This window comes from Vipera ursinii (genome assembly GCF_947247035.1).
Source record: "Vipera ursinii genome assembly, chromosome: 1".
In the NCBI taxonomy this organism is placed as follows: domain Eukaryota; kingdom Metazoa; phylum Chordata; class Lepidosauria; order Squamata; family Viperidae; genus Vipera; species Vipera ursinii.
Genome location: NC_139512.1, coordinates 223,923,460 through 223,948,254, shown reverse-complemented (window position 1 = coordinate 223,948,254; position 24,795 = coordinate 223,923,460).

Sequence of the window (24,795 nt, the reverse complement as noted above, 5' to 3'; positions counted from 1 at the left end):
GTTTTTAAGGAAATTCACTGCTTTTATTAATTAATCTGGTCCTCAAAGGACTCTCCAGATTTATTACCCAGATGTTCTGAAAATGAAGTGATATCTGCAGAGGGTGACAAAAAGATAGAGTAAAAAATGCATGGAAAAAGGAGACTTGGAGCAACCTGGCTGGGGAATTCTGGGACCTAGGGTCCACACATCTTAAGAGCCAGCCAGCCCTTGTCAAGGCTGAGAAACACTGACCAAGACAGTAGTTAAATACATCTCTGACAAATGATTTATGAAAACAGTTTTGAAAAAGTTTCAAGACTTTTTTTCTCATAAATAAACATTCCACTAATGTTCAGGACATATTTAAGGCTGGTATGCAAGGTTCTAATAGTGCTTATGCTTCACATTAAACAAAATCTAAAAAAGTAAAATAAAATAAAGAAAGGCTATTGGGGAAAAAAAATAGGGAACTTTAGAGTGCACACGCAAGACATCCCACACAAATCTATATAAAGCTTTTATAAGTGCTAAAAAGAAGCACATTTCTCTTCGTGCACTTGAAGCAAAATCTTTACTGAATGCGCAATGTGAAGATTCTGAGACTGAAGTGAAAAGTCCACGTAGATAGCTGGTCTCTAGGCTGAAACAGTTGCAGCTATTACTCCAGTCGTGTGTCTGTCTGTGTGTGTAATTTTCAATAAACCAACACCTTTTTAATTTTACTCCAAGATTTGTACAACAGAATCAGAATCTAATAATGGTTACATAATATACCTTTCCCTAGATAACAAATGACCTAGCACTTCATCAGCTGCAGGTATATCTCTCCAAGAAATAATAAATGCATTCAGTCCTTGAAAGCAGGAAAAAAAACAACCTCTTGACCCAAGTTGCTTTCCTATGGAGAAGTATAAGCAATCCTCAACTTACGATTATCTACTGAACAATGGTTCAAAGTCACAATAGTGCTGGAGAAAGTCATATGCACTGTACAACACCTGTAGTCATGCAATCGCAATTTGGGCTCTTGGCAACCAGATCACATTTTGATAGTTGCAGCCTCCTGTGATTACTTGGTGTGATTTGTGACTTTCCCAGCTGGCTCTCAACAAGTTAAATCAATGGGGGAAGTCAGGTTCACTTAACATAGGGGCAGGGCTTTTTTTGTCATAGAATGCTCAGAATGGAGTTCCAGCACCTTTTTTGGATGGAACCTTGTAGGGTAGGCAAGGCGGGTTGTATGACATGTGTGAGTTGTATGACATGTGTGAGTTGGAGCACCTTTTTCTTTTACAAAAAAAACACTGCATAGGGGTCTTCAAACTTGGCCCTTTCATGACTTATGGACTCCCAGAATTCCTCAGCCAGCGTGCCTAGCATTTATTAACAGCTATACAATTCACTTAACAACCACATGATTTGCTCAACCACTGAAATTCACTTTTTAAAATTGTTGTAATTAGGTTTATCATACTATAAAATACAGATGAAAATAAAATTAGAAAGGAAGTGAGGAAGGGAAAGAAAAGAGAAGGCATTGACTTCCAACTTTGTTCAATGCAATACAGTGCAAAACAGAACTGCAGCCTCCTCATTTTATTTTACCAAATTAACAAATACTAGCCATTTTTATAATAATAAACTAAGTTAATCAGAAATATCCAGCCAAAATTTATTTTCTCTCTATCTATCTCTATCTCAAGCACAAAGTCCAGAAGTAATTTCCAGGTAAAATCCAAGATGGATATGATTTTTTTTCTCTAATTAAAAAAGTTAATTTTGCCACCTCTGCTACTAGTAGCTCCATCACTATTTCTGTCCATTCTTCTATTGTGGGGCACAGGGATTCACTTATTGACTGCTGCAAAAATGGTCATAAAATCACACCCAGTAATGTGATGAGCCGCTTAATAACCATATCATTTAGCGAACAAAATTCTTATTCCCATTTAGGTTGAGGCTACCTAAATATGCATACTTGCTACATGTTTCAGAGTTATGGGATGCCCTTTTAAAATGATGTTAGCCAGGTCTATATGAATATCTTTTAAAGCTGCATTTTCCACAATCCATAATGTTAAACACAGATGCAAAAATATTGATAGCTTATGTGTGTGTTAAGAGTCAGCCAAAAGGACTTGGTTGGAGGTTTTGGGAAATGGGGAGATGTTTAAATTGTGAAGGAGATGGTGATGGGATATTAGAACAGAATTGCATAGTTATGTTTGTTATTATAATATTGTTCTGACCCACTGCAATCAAAAGAGTTTTAATCAAGGTTTTCGATGAAGAAAAACAAAGCATGAAAATGTCCACAGCAACATTAAATACCAATTTTTGGAAAAATGACACATTAATGTCTTTTGTTACACATGATAAAAAACCAAGGTTTTGAAATATAAGCTGTTGGAACTTTTAATTGATGTAAGACAAAAAAATTAAGATCACCTTTCTTAATGTGTGAGTATTAGGAGATATACCTAAATGTAGAAGAACTGAATACTATCTGAAATCAATGCCAATTGCAAAGATAATGTTGTGACAACTATATAAAGCTAAGTCACACATACTTAAATGTGCATATTTGGATCAATGTTTTTGCACCTTGGCACAGTAAATCTCCGCAAGTAAAACCTATACGATTTGTATGTATTCCAATGGTCAGTATATTTTTGTATAGCTGACTGGTTATACTCATGTATGAATTGATTTACTTTTATTTGTTCAAAAGACTTATATGGTCACCTGTAACCCTGGGCAGCTCACAAAAGAGGTGTAAAAACATCCCAAACCCATAACAAATACTCCTAGTGACCCAAAGGCAAACATTTCTCCACACATCGTTTAATTTTTTTCTGGACTCCAGTTTCACCCTACCCCAATGTTTGTGAGAAGATCCAGCACTTTGAGGCTTCCTGAAAGCCAGGAGATTCGGGGGGGGGGTGTTTGCTGGGTCTCAAGGGTAGGCTGTTCTACAGGGCAGAGTTCTCCACAGAGAAGGTGCTCTGCCTGGGACCTACCCGAAACATGGAAGGGATCTAGAAGGCGCCCATCTTCTCTAACCCAAGGGAATGAGCAGATGCCTTCAAGGAGAGGCAGTACCAAAAATATCCTGCATGCCCTTGCCATTCAGGGCTTTAAAGGTGAAAGCAGGACAAGAAGCAATGGATGAAAACTAGTCAAGGAGAGAAGCAACCTAGAACTAAGGAGAAACTTCCTGACAGTTAGAACAACTAACCAGTGGAACAACCTGCCTCCAGAAGTGGTGAATGCTCCAACACTGGACGTTTTTAAGAAGAGACTGGCCAGCCATTTGTCTGAAATGGTATAGAGTTTCCTGCCTAAGCAGGGGGTTGGACTAGATGACCTCCAAGGTCCCTTCCAAATTATTATTATTATTATTATTATTATTATTATTATTATTATTATTATTATTAATTATTTGCCACCTCGTACTGAATCCAGAAAAACATGGAAGTCCCTGCAACTCAAGAAGCAACGCTGTAATATGGGCAAAATGAGCCTTGGTGGAGCAGTGGGCTAATGCCTCCTTAAGTAACACCAGCTGCCTGCAATTATTGCAGGTTCGCGTCCCACCAGGCTCACGGTTGATTCAGCCTTCCATCCTTCCGAGGTAGGTAAAATGAGGACCCAGATTGTTGGGGGCAATAAGCTGACTTTGTAATAATGCCGCTTGAGGGGGGGCGAAAGCCCCAATAAGCAGGCATATACATAGAATGAAGGCTATTGCTAAGCACATTTGATTTGTGCTTAGATTGTAAGCCGCCCTGAGTCTTCGGAGAAGGGCGGGATATAAATGGGATTAAAATAAAAAATAAAAAAATAAAAAATGTGAAGTGCCCAGAACTTCGTCTGTCATTACATTCTGGACACTTAATCCTACCAAGAAATGATGATTATGAGCAGCAGGCTATCCCAATTGAGAAATATGTGCAATTGGTGCACAAGATGAGCCTATGCAAAGTTCCCCCACACGCAGCTGCCATTTGCTCCTCAAATAGTAGCCATGAGTCCAGAAAGATACGAAATTGTGCACCAGCTCTATTCAGGACTCTGCAACCCCAACAAGAGTCAAAGAGGAAAGCTAAATTTTCCCTATTGCACTAAATCAAAATATACCCCCATACATTCTTCATACAAGAATGGCTAATAGGTCTTGCAATGTATCAAAAGAATGTTAATTGGTTCACATCTTGCATCAGAGTGGGAGAAAAGAACTATTTTTTCCCCAGTGACTGCTTATTGACCTGAACTAATTTGAGGAACTAAACTGAGTCAGGATCTGTTAAGTCCTTGGATGGGAGTCTACATCCCATCCCGACCTACTGGCTAGATGGAAAAATTAAAAAGAAAAAAGAAAAAAACAGTCTTCTACACTTCTGTAATACTGCCAAGTAAATTGGGTAGATCTCTTGGACTTGACAAGAATAAAAGAAACAGACAGAAATTTGAATGCATTTCTAGCTTCCAATATCTTCTTCTGATCAAACTTCCATGAAAGCTTGAGGAGAAATAAAAACTGCCGTATAAGTGCAGATGGCACCTGACTGGCTTACCACTGAAGGCTTGAGGGTGGGAAACTCAGGGGAGAATAACATATATAATGCGCACATTCTTTAAAGCAATATGCTTACTCTGTCAACCGCTGTAAAGTACTATGAAATAGTATACAGGTTGTCCTCAACTTACAAGAGTTCATTTAGTGATTTTGCACCCAAAAAAGTAACTTATGACCATTTTTCACACTTACAACCATTGCAGCGTCCCCATCATCACATGACCAAAATTCGGATGCTTGACAACTGACTCATATATGTCACGTGATTGCCTTTTACAACCTCCTGACAAGCAAAGTCAATGGGGAAGCCAGATTCACTTTACACCCATGTTACTAGCTTAACCACCACAGTGACTCACTTAACAATTGTGTAAAGACAGATTGTAAAACAGGCAAAACTCACTTAACCAAGGTTTCACTTAGCAACAGAAATTTTGGGCTCAACTGTGCTCATATGTTGAGGACTACCTCTATACGTCTAAGTGCTATTGCTATTTTTTAAGAAAGTATCAAGCACCATTAATTACAAAGTATCAATGATACACATCTGTCAAACCAGTGTTAGACTTTACCTACCTTCCCAGACAGGTCACAGTCATAACAAATCATCAAATAGGAAGGACGAGGTCTTCCCTGAAGCAAAACTCCAAAACAAAACAAAACAAAAATGTTGCTGACCTAGCTGACAATTAATCAAGGGACATCGTTTCTAGAAGCAGAAAAGTTACTTGAGAAGCAATGTTCTCTTTTCCAAATGACTGCTGAGCCTGGGAGAAAAACCTGCACTGTAAAACAGTGCTATTCATGCAGACTTTGAGCTACAAAAAGCTATTTTTGATGCTGTAAGGAATTGTACAGAAATATCATACAGTTGAGGTTTTGGAGCAAGAGTACTGTTGAATCAATCCCTCTATTTATCTGACTGAATTTAACTTTTCCTACTGTCTTCCATCTCCAATAACTGAGCTGAAGTTTAGTCAGACACATCACTGATGTTTATAGACTCTTTATAAGGTCTGCTCCAGCCTTCCCCAAACTGGTGTCTTTCAGGTATGTTAGATTTCAATTCTTCTATCTTGACCAAGCCATGGACAAAGGCCAGGGTATCTACAGATTATGGGAACTAAATTCTAACACACGGACTGTTAGGTATTGGGCTCAATAGTAATACCACATGGGTTGCTGGAGCAGCTAACGGCTCCCCAGCAACCCAGACTACAAGTCTCCAGTGCTGCTATTGGCTTTCCCTAGGCGGCAATGGTTGCTTCAAACTTATTGGCTGCTGCCTAGGGGCTAGACTATATATTGCGGCTAGTTACAGCCCAATTCTCAGTTCAGATTCTGCAAGCAAATAAACATGAGTTTTCCTGAACTCACTTGCCTCGTCTTCATTCTTGCGCCAAAGAACCCGCTACACAACACGGACAATATCAGATAAAGGAAGGTTATCATTGTCCATATAGGTGATTATAACATGTCTTAATCTGAACCACAATTACAAAGGTAAACAGGCTGGGCAGACAGAAAATTAAGGTAATACATTTCCTTCCAGCCCATCCCAATTCTTAATGGTTACATGGACACCTCTAGGCAAATTTCTTTGCAATGACAAAGAGATCCAGGTTATACTGGATTTCTTCTGGGCAGTTTTCTACTTTGCTGGCATTTGGGGGGGGGGCTAGCTGCCATCTAGATATTGCCCTGACCCTGCTCTACTTACAAGCCCCAGAAAAGTTGCCCAAATGTTCCTAAGGTCTACATGAAAGAAAAAGGGCCACATTTTTATCTTATTTGGATAAGGGAAGTACTGCTCGGTAGAGAAAGTCTCCTTTTTTTCCCTTCTAAACATTCTCAATAAAACTTTGCTTTAGAAGCTATTTTAAAGGAGAATATAAATTCTCATGGGTGAGGTAAGGTTTTCTTGCATTTGTTTAGTCACCAGGTGATCAGGGTGCTTGTAAATGTCTTGTCTCATTGTAAAACTATTTCTCTAACTCTTTCCACTTCCAATAAATGCCAGAGAAAACATGTTGACGGGATTTTCCCCACTGGATTTTGCAGTAGTGATGTTACTTTTATTACAAGGGGAAGGGGGGAATCATGCCCTTGATTAATCGCTGGAGAATGTCTCTTCTGCAGAAATTTTGAAAAGTGTTCCACCCAATTCCTTTGCCCACAGATTTGGTGGGAAATTTCAGAAAACTATTTCTGCCTATCTTCACAGAGGAGTTTCCCCAAATCTGCTCCAATCAGATTTATTTATAATCCCATTTCTATACTGCTTCTCAAGCAGGATTGTTTCAAGCTAAGATGACTTGTTGTTGTTGTTAGCTGCGAAGTCATGTCCGACCCATTGCGACCCTATGGACAACGTTCCTCCAGGCCTTCCTATCCTCTACCATCTTCTGGAGTCCATTTAAGCTCATGCCTACTGCTTCAGGGACTCTATCCAGCCACCTGATTCTCTGTCGTCCCCTTCTTCTATTATCCTCAATCTTTCCCAGCATTAGGCTCTTCTCCAGTGAGTCCTTCCTTCTCATTAGGTGGCCAAAGTATTTCAGTTTTAGCTTCAGGATCTGGCCTTCTAAAGAGCAGTCAGGGTTGATTTCCTCTAGGACTGACCAGTTTGATTGCCTTGCAGTCCAAGGGATTCGCAGGAGTCTTCTCCAATACCATAGTTCAAAGGCCTCAATTCTTTGGCGCTCAGCCTTTCTTATGGTCCAACTTTCACTGCCATACATTGCAACTGGGAAGACCATAGCCTTGACTATACGCACTTTTGTTGACAGGGTGATGTCTCTGCTTTTCAGTGTGCTGTCTAGATTTGCCATGGCTTTCCTCCCGAGGAGCAAGCATCTTTTAATTTCTTGGCTACAGTCCCCATCTGCAGTGATCTTGGAGCCCAGGAAAATAAAATCTGTCACTACCTCCATTTCTTCCCCATCTATTTGCCAGGAATTGAGAGGGCCGGATGCCATAATCTTGGTTTTCTTAATGTTAAGTTTCAACCCAAGTTTTGCACTCTCTTTCTTCACCCGCAACGAGAGGCTCTTTAGTTCCTCTTCACTTTCTGCCATTAGAGTGGTATCATCTGCATATCTTAGGTTGTTGATATTTCTCCCGGCAATCTTAATTCCAACTTTTGATTCATCTAGCCCTGTCTTTCTCATGATGTGCTCTGCATATAAGTTAAATAGGCAGGGTGAAAGTATACAGCCTTGCCGGACTCCTTTCCCAATTTTGAACCAATCAGTGGTTCCATGTCCAGTTCTCACTGTTGCTTCTTGGCCCACATATAGGTTTCTCAAGAGACAAATAAGATGGTCTGGTACTCCCATCTCTTTAAGAACTTGCCACAGTTTGTTGTAATCCACACAATCAAAAGCTTTAGCATAGTCAATGAAGCAGAAGTAGATGTTTTTCTGGAACTCTCTAGCTTTCTCCATGATCCAGCGTATGTTGGCAATTTGATCTCTATTTCCTCTGCCTCTTCAAAATCCTGCCTGTACTTCTGGTAGTTCTCAATCCACATACTGCTGGAGTCTAGCTTGTAGGATTTTAAGCATAACTTTACTAGCATGAGAAATGAGTGCAATGGTGCAATAGTTTGAACATTCTTTGGCACTGCCTTTCTTTGGAATTGGAATGTAAACTGATCTTTTCCAATCCTGTGGCCACTGTTGAGTTTTCCAAATTTGCTGGCAAATTGAGTGTAGCACTTTTACTGCATCGTCTTTTAAGATTTTGAATAGCTCAGCTGGAATACTGTCACCTGCACTAGCTTTGTTGTTGCTCAGCTTTTCTAAAGCCCACTTCACTTCACATTCCAAGATGTCTGGCTCGAGGTCAGTGACCACTTCATTGTGATGATCAGGGACGTTAAGCTCATTCTTGTATAGTTCTTCTGTGTAATTTTGCCACCTCTTCTTAATCTCTTCTGCCTCTGTTAGGTCCCTGCCATTTTGGTCCTTTATCATGCCCATTTTTGCATTAAACGTTCCCTTCATCTCTCCAATTTTCTTGAAAAGATCTCTGGTCCTCTGTATTCTATTGTTTTCTTCTATTTCTTTGCACTGTTCATTTAAGAAGGCATTCTTATCTCTTCTAGCTATTCTCTGGAATTCTGCATTCAATTGGGCGTATCTTTCTTTTTCTCCCTTGCCTTTCACTTCCCTCCTTTCCTCAGCTATTTGCAAAGCTTCCTCAGACAGCCATTTTGCTTTCTTGCATTTCTTTTTCTTTGGGATGGTTTTGGTTGCTACCTCTTGTACAATGTTGCAAACCTCTGTCCATAGTTCTTCAGGCACTCTGTCTATCAGATCTAATTCCTTAAATCTATTTGTCACCTCTACTGTATATTCAACAGGGATATGATTTAATTCATACCTGAGTGGCCTAGTGCTTTTCCCTACTTTCTTCAGTTTAAGCCTAAATTTTGCAATGAGAAGCTCATGGTCTGAGCCACAGTCAGCTCCTGGTCTTGTTTTTACTGACTGTATAGAGCTTCTCCATCTTTGGCTGCAGAGCATATAGTCAATCTGATTTCTGTCTGGTGATGTCCATGTGTAGAGCCGTCTCTTGGGTTGTTGGAAAAGAGTGTTTGCTATGACCATCATATTCTCTTGACAAAATTCTATCAGCCTGTGCCCTGCTTCATTTTGTACTCCAAGGCCAAACCTGCCTGTTATTCCAGTTATCTTTTGGCTTCCTACTTTAGCATTCCAATGCCCCATGATGATAAGGACATCATTTTTTGGTGTTAGTTCTATAAGGTGCTGTAGGGCTTCATAGAACCAGTCAATTTCAGCACTGGTGGTTGGGGCATAGACTTGGACTACTGTGATATTGAATGGTTTGCCTTGGATTCGAACTGAGATCATTCTGTCATTTTGGGGATTGTATCCCAGTATTGCTTTTCCTACTCTTTTATTGACTATGAAGGCTACTCCATTTCTTCTGAGGGATTCTTGCCTGATGGTCATCTGAATTAAATTCACCCATTCCTGTCCATTTTAGTTTGCTGATACCTAAGATGTCGATGTTCAGTCTTGTCATCTCTTGTTTGACTACGTCCAGCTTTCCTTGATTCATGGATCTTACATTCCAGGTTCCTATGGAGAAAACATCTTTACAGCATCGGACTTTCCTTTCACCACCAGACACATCCACAGCTGAGCGTCCTTTCGGCTTTGGCCCAGTCGCTTCATTCTTTCTGGCGCTACTAGTACTAGCCCTCTGCTCTTCCCCAGTAGCATATTGGACACCTTCCAACCTGAGGGGCTCATCTTCCAGCGTCATATCATTTTGCCTTTTGGTACTGTCCATAGGGTTTTCATGGCAAAGATACTGGAGGAAACATTCCCTTCTCAAGTGGATCACGTTTTGTCAGAACTCTCTGCTATGACCTTTCTGTCTTGGGTGGCCCTGCACGGCATAGGTCATAGCTTCATTGAATTACGCAAGCCCCTTCGCCACAACAAGGCAGTAATCCATGAAGGGGAAAGATGACTACCACTATGCAAATACTTAGGAGATTTCTTTTTGGATTGTTGCTCTGTGCCAATAGGTCATGGATTGCACTGTTTCCTGGAACATTACAAAGCAGCTGTTTGGGGATTTACTAAGTCTTGGATGAAGAAAATCAGAGACAGCTTTCTATTTCATATAATGTTCAACACCATATATTAAGAAGATTATGCATAGCAAATAAAATGTAGTTGTTTTTCTGTGTGTTGAGTTTTCATAACTAAATAAGAATCCTCTTTCTTTCTCTTTCTTTCTTTTCTTTCTTTCTCTTTCTTTTTTTCCTTCCTTTCCCTTCCTTCCTTTCGTCCTTCCTTTCTTTCTTTTTCTTTCTCTTTCTTTTTTTCTTAGATGAGGGTGAGAAAATGTATGTGCGAATGTATAAAAAAGAGGCTTCAAAAATCACCCATATATACGGTAATTAATCAACCATGAGTTCAAATTAACATCAATAAATCATCTCTTCACAAAGTACCAGACTATTTATTATCCTAGACTAAGGAAGTTGCCCTTCGTACCTTGAGAGAGGCATTGGTGTGCCCCTTCTCAAAAATCCATCCCTGGACTTAATGTCACTGGATAAATTTCATCCAAGTTTCATCCTCCTCATCCTCCTCATCCTCATTTTAGCCATTGTTTATCCACTGCAGGATGAAGGCCTCTTCTGCATGTTTCCAACCAATACAGTCCTGACCTTTCTTTTGCCAATTGGACCCACAATACTTTTTCATGTCGTTGATCCAGCAGAAAATTTTAAAGAAAGAAGTTGAGGTTGAGTTGAAGACTGAAGAAGCTATTTGGATAAGCAGTAAAACATTTCAAATCAAAGGAAAAGAAGTCCATTTGCCACAATTTAATCATTTTCTTATTGGCCCTTCTTTGTTTACTGCAGGGTTTTATTTTTTTAACCACTAACATGCTGTGTTTACTAGGTGACTGATGCCTACAGAAGAGTTTTTAATTGGTTTTGTTGGTTATCCTGAATAAAAGTGTGTCATCAGAATTAAGCTGGGCTGTCCTATTTAATGGGAGGGTCAAAAGTTAAGTCATTCAGTGCCATAACTAAATAACTAGCATTAAGGATTGGGCAAATGCAACACTAAGGAAGAGGCTACCTACTTGGTTCACCCAGACAGTGAAGCCATGTTGACAGCACCACAAGGCCTAGTATAAAAATGGACCCACCACCAGTTATTCTGTCATAATGAATCACTAGACTGCTCATATAATAACTATGTTTTATTTTTAGGTAGTGGCATTCTTCTTCCACCACTTCCTGTCTGCCTTTTCTAGAACATTATTGGTGCACTTTGGTTCCGAAGAATCTCTACCAGTGTTCTTTTTTTAATTTTATTTTAAAAGGTGATTATGGAAACAGACAAATAGCAGTGACAGTTGTCATTTTGAAATGAGTCACAATCTCAGATTAATTTTAGCACCAGCTATCAATAGGCTTCCTTTTCTTGCCAGCTACTTGAATAATTGAAGCATTTCTGCTTTCTTCCCAACTCAAACAGCTTAGGGCTGTTAATTATATACATCTGAAGTAGAAGTACCCAATTAAAGACAAAAGAGTACATCCTGCGGTGGGTTTGCTTTTTCCAAAGTGCTTACAAGTGCGTTGAGAACACATTTTTAAACAGATCCTCTGCACTAAATTCAGCCCCCTAATTTCACCTCATTCTGTTCAAGAAGTTCTGTGAATCCTCAGAAACAACTCTGGGGGTAAGAAGCTTAAGGGGGAACCTTTTAGAATGGGGTGTGTTGAGCTGTCATCCAGTGGAACAGACTGCCACATGAAATGGTCAACCTGCCTTTCAGTGGAGGTTTTCAAACAGAGGCTGGATGGCCATCTAGCGAAGAGGCGTCAATGGATTTTGAGTAGATGGCCTTCTAAGCTTCCTTCCTACTCTATGATTCTGTCTGTGGATGTCTTTAAGTCATAGGCACTATTACATATGGACCCAAACCTGTAACTCATAGTCTCATAAGTATGCAATCACAAGTCTTGCCAATATAATAAAATCTAACACACTATCACAAAATAGGAACGAAGAGCTATGAGTGTGCATATGTGAATGAATGGAAGAAATTCAGAATTGAAACTGTAGGTGAACCAAAAGGTAGTGGGTTATAGATAGATTTATTGAAGTTTATAGCATAGCAGCAGATAAGAGCTATGGTATCTCACTATGTGCGAAACAGGGAAGGAACAAGGCTTCCCAAAAAAAGCTTGTGTGCTGAACATAAGGGTTAAATTAGATTCATAGGCTGGAGAAGTTAGTCTAAAAACTTCTTTCTAGGGATCTGATCTGGGATACATAGATTTTGAAGTGACAGAAAGGCACTATTGCATGCTATTGCTTATATTTAACTTGTGTTATCACCCAAATATTATTATAATGCCACATATATTTTCAATTATCTTTCTTCTACAGAAATCTAAATCAGAGTGCTATTGTTTCCCAGAAGTAAGAAACAGGTCATGCAACCTGACTATGTAAAGCACAAACTGAATGACAATTATGTTTGAACAGGAATAGAAACTCACATTAAGTAGATACTGGAACAGAAATATAACAGAGGATGTTTCATAAAAGTTATGAAGGGCTGTGTTGCATCAGGGATATAGAAGAAATATGATGGGGGGAAAAAAGAAAGGTTTTCCAGACCAACCTACCCCCACCCAAATGCTATGTACCCACATAGCCATGCTACGTACTCACCCCATCAAAAAAAATCCCAAGCCAAAACTTTCTTCCATGCTTATCACATCATATACTATAAATCCAGTTCTGAAATATCCTACCAAGCAGTTTGTTCTCCTTGTGTGTTACAAAAACCCTTGAAGCCTCAAACACTTTTCTGTTGTGGTTCTTTTAATTCCCAGATATAGCAAAATTACTCCCACTGTCCTTGCTTTGACATTTCAAGAGCACTTTAAAAAAATGTTAGTATGCAAACTGAGCTGGTGTGCTCAGGCATTCTCATTTTTTCACATCACTAAACACATACAGTCAATTTGAATGCAGCATGGCAACACCCTGGGGCTGTCTTATGACTTTCACAAGTAGAGTAGTAAGAATAAATATATGAAGGAGGGACAATGGTTATCTCATGACATTTTCTTCTACGAGGCCCTGATAGCTTTACAACAAGTATCTGCATAGCACAATTCCTGACCTCCTCTATCCTTTTCATTGCACAGATACGTGTAAAAATAGTTGGTTCATCCTGATAACTGGCATGGAATAATCTTTAAATATCTCTAGAGGGAATGAGGGGGTATTGGCTATAAGATCCTCTTGATTCACTTGTAATTGTGCATCATTATAAGCAATCTTGTCTTTGAAATCCTGTACTAATTTTTTCTGATAATTTCTGTTAGATTACAAGACTCCTCTGCATTTAGAGGAAATATTACGGTAACTATTAAGGGTCCTTGGTGCTCTCTGAGCTTGGTTGAATTCTTGCAGATGTTTCATTACCTGAAATAGCTAACATCATCAGTGCTACACTTAACTTTATGTATATATAACTATATATTATATACAGTAGGTGCAGATATGCATGTAGATATTTACAATGTTTCTATGCTATATAAATATATGTTTTTTAGCATTTGCCTTTTTTAGGCTTTGCAGTTTCTAGTTATGAATAATTTATAAAGTTTTTGGAGAAATTCTGCTAAATTCTATTATATACATTCAACAGACTGCCTAAATTTATTTTATCATGCTTAAATAAATATAAATAAATGATAACAGCAAGCAAAAACTCATAATATCATAACTACCCAGGACCAGACTTTCATTTTGACAGCCTTTTATTTTACATGGTTTTTTGTTTAATTTTGCTTTAATATCTGGATTTATTGTTTTAGGCACTGCTGATTTTACTGTGATGTTTTATGAAGGTCTGTTTATTTAATATAGGTTTTACTGTACACCTATAAATAGCTTCTTTGGGCAAAAAAGGAATGTAGAAAATAAATTCCATTTGGCATTTATTTGGTGAGATGGCCATGAGTAAGATTTATTGTTGAGTGCCATGAAAAAGTAAAAAAAAATGCTTATTCCAGGAAATTTGGGTAGTAATAAAAGACAAGTGAGAAGGGGTTATTGCTCTCAGGTTGTCCTTGTGGGTTTGCCTAAGCATTTGGTTGGCACCATGACAACTAAATAAACCATTACTCTGAACCAAAATGACTCATTTTATGACATGAACAGAACCTGGAGGAAAGAACAAATTGGTGGATGGACGTTCCCCGATGGTATCTAGGACAGTATTTAAAAGGTAAAGGTTTCCCTGTCAGTCACATTCAACACTATGGCACGATGCTCATCTCTGTTTCTTGACAAAGGGAGCCAACGTTGTTCGAAGACACTTCCATGGCCATGTGGCCAGCATGGCTAAACGCCAAAGGCGAATGGAACACTGTTACTTTCCCACCAAAGTGGTACTAATTAATCTACTCAGATTTGCATGCTTTCAAACTGCTAGGTGGGCAGGAGCTGTTGTAAGTAACAACATGTTGCATGGTGCTCAAGTCTCGAACCCAGGCTGTCAGCTCTCTTGCTGACAAGCTCAACGTCTTTAACCCCTGAGCCATCCTTCCCCCAGGACAGTATTTACTGAAAGGGAATTGGCTAGCTAAATTGGAATATACACATTACAGCAGGGATGGGCAATTAATATTCTCAAGGTGGGGGGCACACAAGAAACTGGCACTGTTGTGGAGGACTTCCACCTACCCACAGTACACACACACACACACACACACACACACACACCACTGCCCCTGCCCCTGCCTCCATTCTACTGGTCCCTTAGCTACCACCACACAGACAAATGTGGCCCACAGGCTATAAATGTCCAGGTCTGCATTACAGCAAATTGGATAAAGGAAAATGTAATATTGTAGAAATCTTGAGTTCTATACTGGTTTTAGATATATTCCTAGAAGTAGTGTGGTATATTAATCAGAAATCAATTATGTTAAGCTTGCACAAATGTTTTTGGAAGTGCAGCTCCAGCGCCTCTGACTTTTCTATACTTAGAGTAATTACCGACTGGCTTCAAAGGAAGAGTGGGATGTAAACTGAGTGTTAATAAGGTATCCTGAGTCCCTTCTTTATCTATCACTCTGCCTCCACTTGTCTAAGAGATTGTTAATTGAAAGCTGTTTCCTTCTCCCTTTCTTCTTCAAGCACACACTTATGGAAGAATATGGATGCTACACTTTGCCGACCCCTATATTTCCTGTAAATAAATCTCCTCTCTATTCCAGTTTTCAGACCTGCTTCATTACTCCCTGGATAAAATTCCTATACTCAAGAATGTTCACATTTATACACAGAATTCTTCCATTCCCAGCAGGATCTATGCACTCTAGTTCATTCATTTAAATGCTCCTTCAGTATGGCTCAACTTGACTGTAAACCACTGAAACAAGACTGAACAGTGGTTTACCCACGATAAATCTTATCACAATTTTAGAATAGTTGTTTGTATTTGCATGCTGGAATTCAAGACCTAGAGGATACAGAAAAAAATGAAGAATGTATTTTCACAGCATTGCACAAGCATGTTTTATAAAGTACCACCCTAAATATTGACAATGAATTAATGCAAATTGTGACTTCTGACATTGATTGAGAAGAACAATCAAGTGTCCAGAAGCCATCCTCTCAAGGAATCAGTGTTCTAATGTTAGTGTTTTTCTTCCTATTTGAAATTCCATAGCAATTTCAAATCTAAAACTTTGGAATAAAATATATTAAATCACTCTTAAGGAATGTTGTCAGTAAATAAATATCCCAGGCATAGAAACAAACTTCTTCATTTTAAAATCTGCTTCCCAAGAAATGTCTCAGTTAAGGACAATTCCCATCACAACAGTACTTTAACATTCAATCTTGATTATGTGTTTGCAACAAAATGTTATAGCTCTGAACAGAATTTTAAAAACTCCAAATACTGACAGAATTAATTCTAAGTTGATGGTTCTCCACTTTTAAGAAATGTCTTTGCTTGGTTTATAAGTAGTATATGTGGGACTACTTGAAAACAAAAGGAAGATTTCTACTATATCTGTTATTTATTTATTTATTTATTTGTTTGTTTGTTTATTATTACATTCATATGCCATCCATCTCACTATCAAGCAAGCGGCTTACAAGAAGATAAAAATGACAATATAAATCATTAAATGATAAATATTAAGATTAAAATTAACAAAAATCAGCTAAGGATGGAAATGCCTAATCCATTAACTGCTTCCAGTATGAAATGCTCCCATTGAGGTTCTGACAGAGCCAGGTTTTTAAGGCCCTTCCAAATTTGTTAAGCCTAATTTATTTTACAAAAAATAAACCTATTAATCAAAAGTTCTTCAATCCTTCAATATTGTCAGGCTTGAAAGACCAGGGCCACAGGCAAAGGTTCAGTTAAACTAATGTATTGTTATATAGCCTAAGCACAAGCATCTTCTCAATTAACTCTCAGCACCTGCTTAGAGTTAGAGAAGGGTAAACGGCATTCAAAGAGGATTGGACTATGGTTGTGGCTATGTAGGGATTCTACACTGATCCCTCTATTCACCCCCACCCTCAGGTACTGCCTCTCCTTCTCCCACAATGTCTGTCTGTTTCCAGTCCAGCTTGACTGTCCTAGGATTAAAACCAGGGCTTTTTTCTCATAGAATGCTCAGAACGAAGTTCCGGCACCTTTTTTGGATGGAACCTTGTAGGGTAGGCAAAGTGGGTTGTATGACATGTGTGAGTTCCGGCACCTTTTTCTTTTACAAAAAAAGCACTGATTAAAACAATATCATGAATACTCTGGCAGTGGTGGATCAGGTTTGCCAAAGCTCTGTTTCAGTTTCAGAGAGAAGTAGTGACACAGATGGACCAGTTAATCCAGACAATGAATCAACTAGCCCAACATTTACCTGAACAGGCAGCTCTGGTACATCCTCTAGCCATAGTCTAGGAGCATACAAAGTTCTGTGATGTTTATCTCCCATCTCCTTACTTGATAAGTGTGATAGAAATAATGGCAAATTTCCTCCCTTCTTCAATACATCTGCCTAAGGCAAGAACTACCTAAGGTCCACCAAGTCATCTTATATAGGATTTATTATTGACCTAGTGGCAGAAAATGCTGACAAATGGGCAATTTCTTTCTGATATAGATTAGCCAGACTTGGAGAACTACACCAATTTCATGATATTGTTGAGGGCTAACGCAATCATCTCATTGAATAGATGACTGCCAACTGCAAATTTTGTTGCCTACAGCACAGTAACTGATCTGTATTAGAATATACCACTGACTTTCAGTTGTTAGCTTAGGACAGGGGTCTTCAAACCTGGCCCTTTTATGACTTGTGGACTTCAACTCCCAGAATTCCTCAGCCAGCATTTGAGGACCCCTGGTTTAGGAGGTGAGCTGGAATGCAAGGCACTGACTCTACCATTCAGCAAGTCACTTCAGACGCTTTTTATTCACCTCTGCTTGTTGAAGTGTGGCACAATACAAGTGGGAGAGAAATATACCACTTTTCTGTTTCATTCCCCATTTCTTTCCATACTTCAGAAATTTTGGAAGTTAAAAACATGCATCTGAGCTCTAGCAGATCATTATGATATTTCTTGCTTTGGGAATGAAAATGGATATTTCCATACTATTTCAAGTTGACATTTTGTGGCATCAAATTAGCATCCTTCTCATTAAACCAAGGCTTTTATAAAGAAAAGAAAAGGCACTCCCCAGCTTAACATATTCTGTGATAAATAAGGATTAAGTTACTCATGCATGGTTTCTATGATTCTGTAACACAATTCCTTCTCATCACAATAAATTTGCCTACTCCAAATCTATGAGAAACCAGTTTTTTGGTTATGGTTTGTTATGCGGCTTGACAAACAGCTTTATTTTTTGTCCAAGAAAAACTCCAGCGGTGCATGGAAATATGTTTATATTGTGAATAAACTGGCCACCTTGCCTTCTGTGAACCTTTGTCTCTCCGCAAAGTAGGGGGGGGGGAAATCCTGGACCCTCAGAGGAGAAGACGCAGATTGGAATATTTGATTCATTGGAAAACATTGTCAAACTTGAAGCCATTATGAAAACCAACAGGTAACATCCACTCCATCTGTCTCCTTTAATGTTCCTTCTACAATAGCCTTACAAAATCGAACAAATATGACAGACTTCCCATTCAAACTCTGCTGCAGTCGAGTGAAGCAGAGATTGTTCTCAAAGGTGAGTTGTAGTCAAAGAAGTAGAGGAGATGGAGTTTCATCCCCAATTTTCTTGCTGTCTGATGCCGAGAAAGGGGAGGACATTCTGGAAAGTGAGGGGGAAGTCTTTGATTTTTGGCCTAGGAAGAAATGTAAATTCTCCTCCTGAAATCCACCAATAGAAAGAGGAAGGAGCAGAGAGATTTCAAAGAGGAGAATATTTATTCAATTCCTGTCACTGAACAGACTGAAATATATGGGAAGGCACAAAGTTGCCACAGTGCAATTATAGGGGTAGGCATGGGAGAGAAGCTTCTGACATGTCCAGGTTCAAGAACGAAAGGAAAGGATAAAAAACAGGGAGGTGGCATGAGGGTTCAAGGTGGCAAGGCATGGAGCATATAGTCTCAAATCAGACTAGCCGTAGCCTAAACTTTGCAGTCTGGGAAGAGAACACCATAAGTCCATTACCATGAAAGAATGGGAGAAAGGGATGTAGGGTTTAAAACCTAAGTGCTCAACCTATATATAAATATCTGGTTATAATTGATCATCTATATATCATCTATATATCATAGTCTATATCTATATCATCATTTATATTATATCTCTTCTTCTAGTTTGCAATAAACTTTCTACCTAACTGTGTGGAGTCCTTGAAAGTGTTGCTGCTAAATCATTCCTAAGTGTGGGAGGGTTGAACCTCTGGAGAATCAAGCCATTGCCTGCACGAAGTCTGGCACTAGCACTCCTTCCTTCTAAATTAACATTGAGACAAAAGAAATGCATGGAATTAGAAAGCTTAATAAAGTATATACAAAGTCTTTCCTCTGTGACTCCTTAATGGCAATGACATTCTACTTCAAAGCCATTTATTGAAACGTGCTCATGCACGCTGACAAGAGACTGAGTCATATCTCAAGCTGTATTCATGAGGCCATATTCTTTTAGCATGCAAGCTATGGAATGTGAATGAAAATGCCTGACAATATCCCAGCAAAGGGAAGCACGAATCAAATGAACAAAATGATTTCAAAGGGAGGCAACATTTCAGGCATTCAGTCATCAGCAGGCTAACCCTGGATTCTTTGATTCAGAGTGAAAAGTCAGGCAAACTACTTTACCTTTCAGAATATTACTACAATTTAAAATCTTCTGGCTATTTTGTGGATTGAATTCAACACAGGAGAAACATCTTTTTTGGGGGGAGGGGCGGCTGGTTAGACATTACCAGTCATATACCTGAAAGGTAACCATCTTTCTTAGCATTAATTCACCTTTAGATTTAGAAGTAAGTTTATACGGTAGTTATCTGAATATATTAGGTGAGAAAGGCAATAATGTCTGCATGCTTCTGCAGGAAACCTTCATAAATCTTTGACCTTGCCCCCTCTACATTTTCTTTTCCATTTATGAAAATGGAGGTATGGGGGGAATGAAGCCATGGTGCTAAGTGGTTAGAATGCAGTATTGCAGGCTAATTCTACTGACTGCAGTTCAGCAGTTTGATTCTCACCGGCTCAAGGTTGACTCAGCCTTCCATCCTTCCGAGGTCACTAAAATGCAGACCCAGATTGTTGGGGGGCAATAGGCTGACTCTTTAAACTGTAAATCCCTGTGAAGAGGTATATAAGTCTACATACTATTGCTGTTGCTGTTATAACCCAAGGCTTAACTTGCCCGGTTCCAAGGTTAATAAGAAGTAGTGCAAATGTGACAGAGACATCAGAGAACTAACATGATTCATCTTTAATTGGGTTGTTATATTCATGAACATACTGTATACAGAACCGTTATTTTCTGACAACGGGGATATGAAATTCAGCTTCTGTTTCCTTCTATTTCGCAATGCAGATGACCCATTCAGTGCATGAACCTGCAGTACTCATACACCTGCTCCTGTTATTATTTATTTCTCAGAATCAATGTGTGAATAGAGGTACGAAAGAATGAACACAGAAATCGAACATGCTAGAACTGAAAAGAGAGAAATCCCAATGATTTCTGATTTGTCTTCTAGTGCATTAAAATCTGTACCTGTTAGAAAAATGAAATAAATACACTCTATATCAGACATATCAAACTCGTGAAGTCACGTGATGTTGTGCGACATATCGTCACTATTTTGCCATTGCCGGCAATGGGGTGGGTGCGGCTTCCACATGATGCATCCGGCCCGTGGGCCGACAGTTTGTTTGTTTTTTAAATTTTTTATTGGTTTTCCAGTTTTACATTTGAGTATTTAGAAGGCAACATGGTGATTAGGTTAATCAATAGTTCAGTAACAAAATCTTTAGTACTTATCTCAGGTTACATCATCAAATATTTCTTCTCTGTTTCCCTTAACATTTGCTATTTCGTATTTAAGCTAATAAATTTGTAATTGTATCAAAATCAGTGAAAAACTTCATGATCACATTTATGAATACATTTTTGCTTATACATATCTTAATAAATCTCGATAAACATATCCTGTTATTAAGTTTTACCTAATTTTAAATTTTTAATTATAGTACTCTAATTTAACCTTTAATATCCATCTTTTCAGGTGACACAAATTTCCTTTATCTCACTTCATAAAAAATTTATGTCTAAAATACACGTATTAGTTACTTAAATATATTCTTATTCTATTTCGTAAACATTTTCTGTTTCTCACCCTAATACATCACCACCTTAATAATAGAGTATCCTTTGTTAGTTCAAATCCATCATCTATATTATCTGGGCTAATCAATAATTCAAACCTATTTCCTAATAGTTAGTTTACATTTCCCTTGTAAATCTAAGTCCTCAGTATTAAAAAGATTAATCCCTTAATTTTTTTACTATTTTCCAACTATTTTAAATCTAATAATCAAATTTCCTCTTGTCTCAAAATCTCCCTTTAGCCCACTGGTTGACAGTTTCCTCTCTAGTAAATCAAAAGGGCCCAGTTTTTCAACCTAATTCTAGCTTTCTTCTTTTGCCAACCAGGCTTCCATACCAATGTTTTTAAAACATCGAATAAATCTCCATTCTTGTGTATGTTACTTGGATTAAAGGAGACCATCTAATTGCCAATTTTCTGAAAGATCTGGCCCATTTATAATCATAAAGTTGTCACCCTGGTAACCCAGATCCCCATATTTGTTCTGGTATAGTTGTCTTCAATTTGATCTGGTCTTCTTCTTTCTCAGATTTTTTCTGGTTTGTGTAAAAAATCATTTCCAGTTTTAAAGTTGTTTCATTGTCTGGATTTTCAGTGAACTGTACTTGTTGATCTTTAAAGCCCTCTGTCTTGGTATTCACTTCTTCCACTCCTGTTGTTTTTTGAATTGTTAGTTCTTTAGTTGCAATCAAGGTTTTAGTTTGTACATCTAGGCTGGCATCTTGGTCTTTCAGGTAAGATCTCATTTTCTTGGTGGCTGTAAGAATATCTTCAAGTATAGATTTTAGCATAGCCAAGACTTTTTTTGCTAACCTTCCTCCATTTCTGACATAGTTATAGATGGTCTTTCTAGTGAAGGCTGTTTATTAAACAAGAGTCAGTAAATGTTCACCTCCACAGTTCCTAGAGACCAATTTCACTGCCCATTTGCTCTCTCAGCATTAAATCTCTCATAGATAATACCAAGGTCAGGTCTGGGCTGTGAGGAAGTCCCACGCGGCGACGGCGTGGGCGGCGTCTCCGGCGCTGGCTGCGGTGGTCTTTGGGCCGCGCCTGGCGCCGACGGCGGCCCGCGCTCGGCGGCAGCGGCGGCAATATGTGTTCGGCGGCGACGGCAAAGATGGTGTGTTCTGGCCGTCTTTGGCGGCCAACAGCTGGTGAGACGTTTCGGGGGCCTGCTTTCGGACTGCTTTCGGCGGCACCAGCGCTCCTGGGACTGTGTGCCCGTTTGCCGGTGGCTGGCTTTGCACTTTTTCGGCTTTTGGCCCTCTCGCCGGCGGTGGGGTCCCCACGTTGCCCTAGCTCGCCTTGGGCCGCTTTTTAGCGGCAATGTCACCCTCAGGCCGTTTCGACGGTGGAGAGGGCGATTGTTAGTCATCTTGGCGGCGACGGCGTCTTCAGTCCATTTAGTGGCGGAGAAGACGACCGCGGATCATCAGAATGGTGCAAAGATGACGTGGTTCCCGCACCGCTTTTGAACTGCTTTTGCAGCGACGACGGCGATTTTGGACCATCTTCACTATCCTGGCCTGCCTACCCTTTTTGCCTCGGACATATGGACATACATATTTATCATCTTCCTGCCTACCTTCCCCCCTCTCCCCTTGGATTTTGGACACACCTGGGTATCGGCCACGGTGGGAGAGTGGCTTGACTTTTTCCATTTGCAGCCCCATGGAGGTGGGAGCTCTATGGGGTTGCCTACCCAGAGGACATCTGGTCCACCTCCAGGAACAGAGTTGCATGAGAGGGCGGGGGGTGGCCTGTCTCTGGGGGCACCCAACTGAGTGGCAGTGAAGTTGGGTGGGGACCTAGATATCTGTCTTTATGCTTCGATCCTCCCATGGACACAACTAATGGGACGCCTATCCTGGACTTGCTAGACTCATGCAAAAATATACTAGCACGGACTTGTATGCCCTCAGGGGAGCCCCCCTCTCCTGGGTGCGACCCGCCTCCTTAAACACTTTCAACCTCGATGACGGGCCCGAGTTTTGGGACCCTGAGAGATGGCTGGGCAGGGGCAGGGGCCGTCAACATAAATTTAATAGAAGGCCTCTGATCATTTTCTTATCTAAATTTTTTATAGGGTTAGGGAGAGGGGTGGGTGATAAGGGTTGTCTGGCTTTGGGGGGTGGCCAATCAACCATGGCTCAGGCCAGACTTGGGTCCGACCGCGCGGCGGGAGAACAGGGTGTCGTTGTCTCCGGAGCTCACGAGCGGGTCGTGGGATTACCAATTCCCACGACGGGGAATGGCAGCAGGTGGATAGACAGGGGGCCGTATCGCTACCGGGAGGGCCATCTCCGCTACTTGCAAGCGGTGAGGCGCTCCGACCCTCTGCTTCTTCCCCGAGGTCCCGGGAGCGAGGATGTGCAGCCTCCTGAGCTCCGGCTGGTGTATCTGAATGCCAGGTCCGTGGTCAACAAAGCTCCCCTCGTTAGGGATTTAGTTGAGGGTGAGCATGCGGACCTGGCCTGCATCACGGAGACTTGGTTGGGCCCAGAGGGTGGGGTCCCTTTGGTTGACCTCTGCCCACCAGGCTTCCGGGTGCTACACCGGCCACGAGCTCATGGTAGGGGTGGGGGAGTGGCGGTTACTATTAGGGAGACCTTATATCCGCGGGAGACCACCGTTTCTCAGATAGTCGGGTGTGAGTCTCTCTTTGTGAGATTTGGTTCTGGGGCGCAGTTGGGCTTGCTGCTGGTGTACATTTCGCCTAGTCGCACAGCGGCAGCCCTGCCCGAGCTGCTCGATATCCTCTCGGGGTTGGTGGTTGAGTTTCCCAAACTTATAGTTTTGGGAGACTTCAATCTACCATCCCTGGGAGGTTCATCTGAGCTAGCTCGGGAGTTCATGGCTTCCATGACGGCCATGGACCTGACGCAAGTAATTTCTGAACCAACTCATGAGGGAGGTCACACCCTTGACCTGATTTTTTTATCTAGACGGTGGTTGGATGATCTTGGTGGGGGCTCTCCATTTATTATGCCCCTGTCATGGACCGATCATCATCTCCTGCGGATGGTCTTCCGTTTTGCCACCCCCCACCATGGGGGTACGGAGCCAATTAGATGGTACCGCCCCAGACGCTTAATGGATCCTGATAGATTCCAAGCGGCGCTGGGGTCCCCACCTGCCTCCATTGCTCACAGCTCGGCGGATGCCTTAGTGGAAGCCTGGGAAAGGGCAGCCGCTGAGGCACTTGACCGGGTTGTACCCTTGCGGCCCCTGACCCGGCGCAGATCCCAGCGAGCTCCATGGTTCTCCGCGGAGCTCCGGGAGATGAAGCGTCGGAAACGGGGCCTAGAGAGCTGTTGGAGGTCTAGCCGATCCGAACCCGACCAGTTGCGGTTAAGAACCTACATTAGGTCTTATCTCCCAGCGATGAGGGTGGCGAGGTGTAACTACTTCTCTACCCTCATCGCGTCTGCAGATAATCGCCCGGCCGCCCTGTTTAGGGTGACTCGCTCACTTCTTAATCAGGAGGTGAGGGAGGATCCCTTGCAGGGTCGTGCCGAGGAATTTAGTCAACATCTGTCGGATAAAATCGCTCGGATTCGGACTGGTTTGGACTCCAACTGGGCAGAGTCTGGCGACCAGGACACGAGCGGTCTTGTTAATGTTACCTGGGAAGAGTTTGATTCTGTGACCCCTGATGAAGTGGACAGGATTATGGGGAGGCTGAGCTCCTCCACATGTTTGTTGGACCCGTGCCCTTCCTGGCTGGTTTATGCAGCTAGGGAGAGGACACGAGGCTGGCTCCAGGCGGTTATATCTGCTTCCCTGAGTGAGGGTTATTTCCCCACCGTCTT